The sequence below is a fragment of the Trachypithecus francoisi genome, unplaced genomic scaffold (assembly GCF_009764315.1).
Source record: "Trachypithecus francoisi isolate TF-2019V2 unplaced genomic scaffold, Tfra_2.0 Lachesis_group3, whole genome shotgun sequence".
Taxonomy (NCBI): Eukaryota; Metazoa; Chordata; class Mammalia; order Primates; family Cercopithecidae; genus Trachypithecus; species Trachypithecus francoisi.
The window spans coordinates 108,285,187-108,293,924 of record NW_022681468.1 but is presented as its reverse complement, the minus strand read 5'-3'; the positions used below and the strand labels follow the sequence as shown (position 1 = coordinate 108,293,924).

General features: G+C 44.8%; 1 non-coding gene across 1 annotated transcript; it reads left to right on the top strand.

Moving 5' to 3' along the window:
- The first annotated feature begins 6,683 nt into the window (after positions 1–6,683).
- Positions 6,684–6,787, top strand: LOC117071698. The gene has a single exon (XR_004432453.1). It is a non-coding gene; the product is annotated as a U6 spliceosomal RNA (small nuclear RNA).
- The last annotated feature ends 1,951 nt before the right edge of the window (positions 6,788–8,738 follow it).

Here is an 8,738-nt window from a genome sequence, read left to right as displayed (position 1 = left end):
AGAAAAAGGGAATCAAGAAAGTGTTGAATTCAACGAATACTTATTTAGTAACTATTATCTGTCAGGTACGTGGAGCAAATAAGAAGGAGCATGGGTCATGATTTTTGCCCTTGGGGCCCCAAACTGTAGTCCAATCTGAGGTGGGGCCAGATGAGGACCATAGGAGAGGGATGAAGCCAGAGCTGGGGAGGGGGGGTTGGGAGATTTGCTGGGCTTGGAGTTGCCCAGCAAGATAAGAGGGGCAACCCCACTAAAGACAGAAAAGTGAGTCAGTGTAGGGTGTTGTCTTTCTTTTGTGTTTATTACACAAACAAACAGCAGCAACAATGGAAAGCATGGGGAAAGAAATCATCACAATCTTCCCTGCTAACACATCACATGTTTTTATTTTTCCAAGTGCTTTTCCAGGCCCTGGTGACATTTATGCAAAAATGTTATGTTGTGGTAAACACAGCACGGACCTAGTTCCACATCCAGCTGTTCTCACTTAGCTGAGCATGTCTCTGTGTTGCTACACAAACTTCATCGGTTTAACAGCTGCACAATATTTCACTGGGTGCTGCCACTGATACCACCAACAATGAATGGATGAATGGATGAATGGCTTCCTAAAACGTGTGTACTAATTAGTGTTGCTATTGTTATTTATTTTAAATGTTTATTCATTTGTTAAACATAGAATTGTTATATTTTCTATATTTCCTTGATAAGTAGAAGGGTTGAACATGTATCAGTTGTTTTGTTTGCTAACTATGACTCCTCTTGTTGGAATGATCTGTTTGGGTTCTTTAGTTTCCCTGGACCTGCTACGGTGTACATAGGGTGAGCAACATCTCTGGTTTGCTCAGGACTGAGGTGGGTTCCCTGGGCATAGGGCTTTCAGGGAGCCCTCCTGAAAACCCAGGATAAGTTGGTCACCCTATTTTTATATAATAGGCACAGCAATTGTGCAGTTAGTTCTTGATGAATTCCATTCCACGCTCCCAAATAAGTCTTCCTTTCTTTCTCATCTGTAATAGTCATAACAGAGTCATTATAAGAAATGAAAGAAATAACATAGTTCAGGCACTTAGAACAGTGCTTGGAACACAGTACTTAGTAAATTTAGGGGAAGAGGGTATAGCATATCGATTAAGATTTTGTCATGTAGAATCACACTGCCTACATTCAGATCCTGACTGCTTGGTTTCCTCCTCTGCAAAACGGAGATAATAATTACCTGTGTCATACTTGTTATGAAGATTAAATGAGCTAATCCAAGCAAAATACGTGGAATAGGGTCAGGCAAATTGTAAGCCCCTGGATGTTAGCCTCTCTTTATGGTAGTAGAAATGGCAGTCATATGTACCAACAACTGCCATTATTGATCATCTACTACATTAGGCACTGCTGGGGTGACCAGCTATCTCAGTTTGTCTGGATTTGTATGGGATTAGCACTGATGGCCTCGTGTCCCAGGAATATTTCCATTCCAGGCAAATTGGGATAGATGGGCATCCAGGTACTGTGAGAATTTTATTTTATTTTATTTTTTAAGATAGAGTTTCGCTCTTGTTGCCAAGCTGGAGTGCAATGGCATGATCTGGGCTCACTACAACCTCTGTCTCCCGGGTTCAAGTAATTCTCCTGCCTCAGCCTCCCAAGTAGCTGGGACTACAGGCATGTGCCACCATGGCTGGCTAATTTTTGTATTTTTAGTAGTGATGGGGTTTCACCATGTTGGCCAGGCTGCTCTTGAACCCCTGACCTCAGGTGATCTGCCTGCCTCAGTCTCCCAAACTGCTGGAATTCCAGGCATAAGCCACCATGCCTGGCCAGGTACTGTAAGAATTTTAAATGATCTCATCTTGTCGCCCAACATCCCTTCACTTTTACACATACAGAAACAGGGACTCCAAGTGGTTAAGAAGTTTGCCTGGATGACACAGGTGGTGAGGACCAGAGCCAGCTGGCCCCAGACGCAGAAGTTGCCTCACTTCATGCGCAGCATCTTCACTGGGAAGGGGCTGGATACTGCCTGGAAGCTGTCTCGTGGTCACCTGAGATCATCTTTTTCTTTTTAATTGTGATGAAATATGCATAACGTTACATTGACCACTTTATTTTGAAGTGTCTATTTCAGTGGCATGAAGTACATTCACAACGTTGTGCAACCATCACCACTATTTCCTGACATTATCTTTTTAAAATTTTTTACTTTGGTCACGTGCTGACTTTTTCTACATTTATACCACCCTCACTGTGTGCACAGGAAACAGAGGGTTTTCCCTCACACCAGTCACCCTGATGTAAGCTGAACATCATCTGCTTGCAGTTACACAAGTGCCAGTAATATTGAGTCTGTGGCTATGGCCTCACTTCTCCCATCTCCTCTTCCTCCTCTCAGTGTGTCCACTGAGGCATCACACAGGACTCAGCAAGCTGAGATCAGGAATGAAGGGATCAGCATTGTTCCATGGAAAGTATTTGAAAGAGAGATGAGTCTGCGCTGCGTCTGGGCAGATGCTTTTGTTCAGGGAGGTGATGCCTCTGGCCTCTCTGTCCAGGAGACCATAAGACCCAGCACTGGGAAATCCTCCATCACTCTCTGACTAAAGCCAAACCTGAAGCGTGTGAGTTTGGCCCAGTTCAGATGCTCCTGAGAACACAGCCCATCAGTCCCTGCATATTAAGGCTGCTCAGGGACTGGCAGGCAGCCTCCGGCTTCCCATGAGGGTGCAAGGCTCCAAGAGAGCTGCACCAGCAGTGGAGTTGGGCCAGGAGTGAGGGTTGTCTTCCTTCCCCCGAGTTTCTACCACCCACCCTTTCTTTGACCTCTCTTCAGATCTTTATCCCATTCATCTTTTGCCTTCTATAGACCATGGACTCCTGGAGGGCAGGGGAGTCATCTCATTGCTGCCTGTGCTTGAGCATGCATTGACCTGCATTGCCTCAGAGAGGAGCAGATGTCTTAGGGGTTTAGTCCTGTGCTAACTATGGCAAATGATTAAGAATATGAAAATAGTAATACTAAGCATTTTCTCTCTTTTCTTTTCTTTTTTTTTTTTTATTTTTTAAGACAGGGTCTCATAAAAGACAGGTCTTTTGGGCTGGAGTGCAGTAACATAATCACAGCTCACTGCAGGCTTCAAGTCCTGGGCTCAAGCAATCCTCCCACCTCAGCCTCCCAAGTGTGTCACCAAGCCTGGCTAATGTTTTATTTTTTTATAGAGAGGGTGGTCTCACTATGTTGCCAAGACTGGTCTTGAACTCCTGAGCACAAGCGATCCTTCTGCCTCAGCCTTCCAAAGTGCTGGGATTACAAGTGTGAGCAACCACTCCCTACCTAAATACTTCCTGTGTGCCAAACTCTGTGCCAATGCTTTCCATCAGCTGTCCTCACCACAACCCCATGAGGAGGTTCATTCCCTTTTTTAACCATAGAAAAACTGGAGTGAGTTCAGAGGAGTGTGACAAGGGATGTGAGTGGCCTTTGGGCTGAGCTTACTGGGTGATAAGAGAGGCCTCCCGGGGGCAGGATGCCCACCCAGGCAGGCTCTGAAAGGGAGAGGTTGCAAGAACTGCAGGGGCTTGCGGAGGAGAGTGTGCAATAAACAGAGGCCTATAGAAAATAATTATTCTTGCAAGGGTTGTGGGGCAGGAGGGGCAGAACTCCAGGTGCTCAAATTCAATTCAGAACAGAGGCTGGGAGGCCAGGCATGGTGGCTCGTGCCTATAATCCCAGCACTTTGACAGGCCAAGGTGGGTGGTTCATTTGAGGCCAGGAGTTTGAGACCAGCTTGACCAACATGATGAAACCCCATCTCTATGAAAAATACTAAAATTAGCTGGCCTGGTGGCACATGCCTGTAATCCCAGCTATTCAGGAGGCTGAGGCAGGAGAATCACTTGAACCTGGGAGGCGGAGGTTGCAATGAGCCGAGATTGCACCACTGCACTCTAGCCTGGGCGACAGAGTGGAAAAAAAAACCCCAAAGAACACATGCTGGCAAGGTGGCAGCCTCTGGGGGACGGCATTGGTTGGGAGGTGAGCTGCACCCCGAAGATGTTGTTCTGCTCTGTAATTCTGGGCTGGGCTGAGGATGTGGTCAGAAAGCGCCTTTACCCAGAGGGAGCTCAGAGGATGAGCAAAGAAAGAGCAGCTTCCTGAAGAACATTTCCATTGTTTACTCACTATAGCTTAAGCAGAAGATGTCTGGTATGGTGACTTTGCCTGGAATAACTTGTAATTGACACAGTTTTCACGACCTTCTCCTGGTTTCCCCTCGTTTTTTTTTTTTTTCGTTAACAGAATAGTGATGAGTAATTTTATCTGACTTCACTGTGACATCAACTGGCACATCTCCTAAAGTAGCCTTTTTTCTACTGACTGACCTTCAGGGGGATATATTTATATTTATGTCTCATTTATTCTCCTCCTCTGTGGATTGTGGTTTTCCGGGAGAGAAGTAAACTCCACTTTAGCAGAACATGGAAAATCCAATTGTTTAATAGGTGACAAATTGCATTTCCTCTCTCTTTTTTCAAGAGATGAGCTGTTAAGAATCACATGTTAGGAATGATTGTCATGCTAGAAATACATGACTCCCAAAGTTTACACCTTGTGAGTTTCTAGGGTATGTTTGGCTGCCATTTTTACCCGTTTCTTGTTTTATTTATGTTAATACTCTGTGCCATTTGGTCCACTACACCTGAACATGTATTTATGTCCATCTGCATTCATTGATCACTCAGCTCTTTACAAACAGGCCCCTGTTCATGCAGTCACTTTCCATTATCATGCATTCTGCTTCAGCGGTACTGGATCACTTACCGCTTACCACTATCCAGGTACTCTGGGCTCTCTCCCCTACTATGCCTTTGCCATGCCATAACCATTGCAAAAAAGAAGAAGAAGAAGAAGAAGAAGAAGAAGAAGAAGAAGAAGAAGAAGAAGAAGAAGAAGAAGAAGGAGAAGGAGAAGGAGAAGGAGAAGGAGAAGGAGAAGGAGAAGGAGAAGGAGAAGGAGAAGGAGTGGAAGAAGGAGAAGGAGAAGGAGAAGAAGTGGAAGAAGAAGAAGAAGAAAAGAAGAAGAAGAAGAAGAAGAAGAAGAAGAAGAAGAAGAAGAAGAAGGAGAAGGAGAAGGAGAAGGAGAAGGAGAAGGAGAAGGAGAAGGAGAAGGAGAAGGAGAAGAAGTGGAAGAAGAAGAAGAAGGAGGAGGAGGAGAAGGAGGAGGAGGAGGAGGAGGAGGAGAAGAAGAAGAAGAAGAAGAACAAGAAGAACAAGAAGAACAAGAAGAACAAGAAGAAGAAGAAGAAAGCCTTCCTACTTATTATCTGCCTTGATCATGCCTATAAATCTATTTGGCACTAGTTCAGCCCTGCCCCTTTCTCCTGGAGACCTTCACAAGCCTCTCGTCTGGTTATAGCACCCTCCATTTCCCTCAGTCACATGCTATCATGATCGTGCTTGTGTGGGATCTCCTTGAAGGCAAAGACCTGAATTTGTGTCTTATTCATTCTTATATCCCAGGGCCATTGCATTGCAGAGTGCGTGGCATGACATAATTGCTCAATAAATCCATATTAAGTAAAAACAAAACAAATATCTCTATAGAAAAGAATTCAATTCACTATGCCACCTTCTCCATGAAGACTTCTTTGATCCTTTCAACCTGGAAGACATTTCTACCTGCTGGCTTCTGTTCACTCCACCTGTGCCTCCCTTTGAACCTGATACCCTTCTGATTTTCCATTATACCAGCAAACTGCCTGGCACTCAGAAAGCACTAAGTGGTCAACAAATGAAAGTCAGTTGAAAACGGAACTGAATTTGCTCACAGTCATACCAAAACAATCATTCTGGAATACTCTTGCATCCAGGCAGCTTTTCCCTCACATTTTGAAAATGACATTCCTAGGAATCCAGAGAAGAACTTCAATCCTGAAACAGAATATTCTGTGTGGGTAGGATCTCCATCTTTTCCTGATTGTAGAGGTACATGCAATTTATTGTTGTTGTTGTTGTCTTGGGGTTCTCAGAATTTTAAAGGCCTATGGTTGGGCTTTAAGGAACTTGAAAAGTCATCTAGCCCTTTAAAGCCACTTTATCTTAAGGGTTTAGAAACCGTTTCTAGAAAGACAGATCATTCATCAAAGTAAGTCAATGGCCAATAGAGTGGGTCCCATCTATACTAACTCTCTCTGTATAGACTTAGTGAGAGCTGATCAAGCTATGATACAGAGTAGGGCTTGATTGCTGAGCCTGATATACAGGAAACAAGTAACTTAATAAACGCTCCTGACTGAGTCTAGAAGGCGAGCATTATTCTCCCTCTTATTGTGAGCTGCAAAGCTCACAACCCTCAGCGAGTCTAAACCAGCCCAGGATACTGGGTCAGTGCTCTGAAGAGAGGAACCAGAAGTCCCGAAAAATGCTTGGCCTGACTGTGGCCTTGGTCTCTTCCTGATATTCTCCTTCATCATGTCTAGGTCTGACTTAGGGAAAAATCCTCAAGTGCTGAGGGAATAGTGAGTATTGAGGAAGGACCATTCAGAACATATGTACTGAGTTCAGCAAGTCACTATCATAGTCATCAGGTGCATGAGAGTAGTGAACTGACACTACTTGCCCACAGTACAAGGCCTGACACCTGGCAAAGACTTCCCAATCCACATTTGTCGGGTTGATATCGAGTCAAGTATGCACACTTCACCAATGTGCTTGTCAAAACTGGAGTGATGCAGAGAAGATGGCAAGGTCCCTGTGCTAGGATGACATGCAAATCCATAAAGGGATACAAACATACACAGGAATGCCGGGCGCAGTGGCTCACACCTGTAATCCCAGCACTTTGGGAAGCCAAGGCAGGCAGATCATTTGAGGTCAGGAGTTCAGGACCAGCCTGGCCAACATGGTGAAACCCCCTGCATCTCTACTAAAAATACGAAAATTAGCTGGGCATGTTTGTGCACACCTGTAATTCCAGCTACTCAGAAGGCTGAGGCAGGAGAATCACTTGAACCCAGGAGGCGGAGGTGGCAGTGAGCCGAGATAACGCCACTGCACTCCAGCCTAGGCAACAGAATGAGACTGTAACTCAAAAACAAACAAACAAACAACAACAACAAAAATACACAGGAAAATAGTACCAAAACCCCAAAAGGAAGAGTGTTCATCAATCTCAGAGGAGTGATTGCCACAGGGACCAGCACTGGGTGGGGTTCAAAGGAAACTTGATGTGTGTCTATTATGTACTGTTTTATTTCTTCTCTTTCCTTTTTTTTTTTTTTGACACAGGGTATCACTCTCTCACCCAGGCTGGAGGGCAGTGGGGCCATCATGGCTCACTGCAGCCTTGACTTCCTGGGCTCAAGCAATTCACCCACCTCAGCCTCCTGTGTAGCTGCTGGGATTACTAGCATGCACAACCACTCCCCAGTAATTTTTAAAATTTTTTTGTAGAGTTGAGGTCTCATTATGTTGCCTAGGCTGGTCTCAAACTCCTAGGCTCAAGTGATCCTCCCACCTCTGCCTCCCAATGTTTTATTTCTTAACCAAAAAAAGAAAATAAAGGAAGAACTGAAACAAATATGATAAAAAGTATTTGTTAATTGTAGGCAATGGATACATTGGTATTACATTAACTTCTGTAATTCTCTGAAGATTTGAGTTTTTAAAAATAATATTGCAGCAGTATGCTACAAAAGTCATTATTTTTGTTTCCTTTTTGGCTCCAGCATGGAGGATTCCCAAGACTACTGTCAAGTTCAATGATTTGGTAGAAACTCGTAGAACTCAGAAAAGCTGTGATACTTACAGCCTCAGTTTATTAGAGTGAAAAAATACAGATGAAAATGGCAAAGGAAGCCAGGCTTGGTGGCTCACGCCTGTAATCCCAGCACTTTGGGAGGCTGAGGTGGCAGAGCATGAGGTCAAGAGTTCAAGACCAGCCTGGCCAACATGGTGAAACCCCATCTCTACTAAAAGACAAAAAAATTAGCCAGATGTGGTGGCGGGCACCTGTGATCCCAGCTACTCAGGAGGCTGAGGCAGGAGAATCACTTGAAAACCCAAGAGGCAGAGGTTGTAGTGAGCTGAGATCATGCCTTTGCATGCCTAGGCGACAGGGTAAGACTCAGAAAGAAAGAAAGAAAGAAAGAAAGAAGGGAGGAAGGGAGGGAGGGAGGGAGGGAGGGAGGAAGGAAGGAAGGAAGGAAGGAAGGAAGGAAGGAAGGAAAGGAAGGAAGGAAGGAAGGAAGGAAGGAAGGGAGAGAGAGAGACCAGGACAGACCAGGTATGAGCTTGCTACTGTCCTGTCCTAGAGGAGTTGTACAGAGAGTACTTAATTCTCCCAGGAACAATGTGTGGTGGTACACACAAAGTATGGCCAACCACAGAAGCTCATCAGAGAGTTTTGGTGTCCAGGGTTTTGTTATTCAGTCTCTGGCCTTCCCCGAGGTCAAACACAGTGCAGCCTAAGGCCCGCATCATAAATCACATTACTAACATTAAGTCATTTGACGTCGTCCAAGACCTCAGGTATACAAAGGCCGACCCTTTCTTTGGAATGTGCAGGGGTTGAACACCATAAGCCTGTGAGTTAGCCCTTTATTACACAGTCCCCAGACAAGCCAAAGTGAGATGTAAGATCTCTGCCTGGATTTGCAAAAGATTTTGTGACCCTCAGCCAATTACCTACCTCAAGCCTATGGAACATTTGGAGAGATGGTGGTGGTTGGAGAGCCTCCAGTTCTCTT